This window comes from Geospiza fortis, unplaced genomic scaffold, assembly GCF_000277835.1.
Source record: "Geospiza fortis unplaced genomic scaffold, GeoFor_1.0 scaffold227, whole genome shotgun sequence".
In the NCBI taxonomy this organism is placed as follows: domain Eukaryota; kingdom Metazoa; phylum Chordata; class Aves; order Passeriformes; family Thraupidae; genus Geospiza; species Geospiza fortis.
Window position 1 is genome coordinate 598,119 of NW_005054567.1, and position 745 is coordinate 598,863.

Genomic DNA, 745 nt, shown 5'->3' on the forward strand with positions numbered 1-745 from the left:
GCACAGTCCGATGCCCGGCAGCTCGAGGCGAGCAGCGACTACGCTTTCCTGCCGTGCCACAGCGTGTACCTTCAGCCTCGGAGTTTTCCTGAAGCAGCCGTCACACCGGGAGCACTTCTGGTAGAGAGGAACCAGGAGACCCCGAAATGACTTACCTCCCGAGGCTCGACTGAAGGGGACTTACTGGAGTGGAACCGTAGTGGAATTTGGGTCTGGAGAGGAGTTGCTAACGCTTTTTCTTTTTTGCTTATTTTTATATTTTTTTATTCTCTCTGATCACTCCCTTCTTCGTCCATCATTGGAAATGAACAAATTGCGTTTGCAATTCAGAAAGTAGAAATATATTAAATATACCATCCCCCGGGAAGCACACATGTAGTAATGACAAAGGATTGCAAAGGAGAGAGTGGCTCCAGTTTCCCAGAGAGATCCCCTAAAATGGATTACTAAATGGGACACTATATCAGCTAGTTGTCCTCTAGCTGCCCAGATACATGCACCGAAAAGGTACAGTATCCCCCTGTCCGTACCCCTACCTTATGATTTGGGATTGCTCGGAAGGGGAGGCTCACGGATCGCCTGGCCGGCTCGGAAGGAGCGAGGGTGGTGTGTGGTTTGAGGCGGGCTGGCAGCGCGTAGGGAGGAGGAGAGCCTCCCCCAAGTGTACACGCTGCGCTCGTGTTGTCACTTTACCGGTATCTCGTGGCTTCATCTTTTTTTCCCTTTTTTATTTGCCCCCCATATT

At 50.7% G+C, this 745-nt stretch overlaps 1 protein-coding gene across 2 annotated transcripts in view; it reads left to right on the forward strand.

Moving 5' to 3' along the window:
• The first annotated feature begins 6 nt into the window (after positions 1 to 6).
• The window catches only part of LOC102040638 (semaphorin-6A-like), a 66,341-nt gene continuing 65,602 nt past the window's right edge, over positions 7 to 745 (forward strand). For both annotated transcript variants that reach the window (XM_005429693.2, XM_031064191.1), the window contains exon 1: positions 7 to 507. The gene's annotated coding sequence lies outside the window, so the exon portion shown is untranslated. The remainder of the gene's footprint in view (positions 508 to 745) is intronic.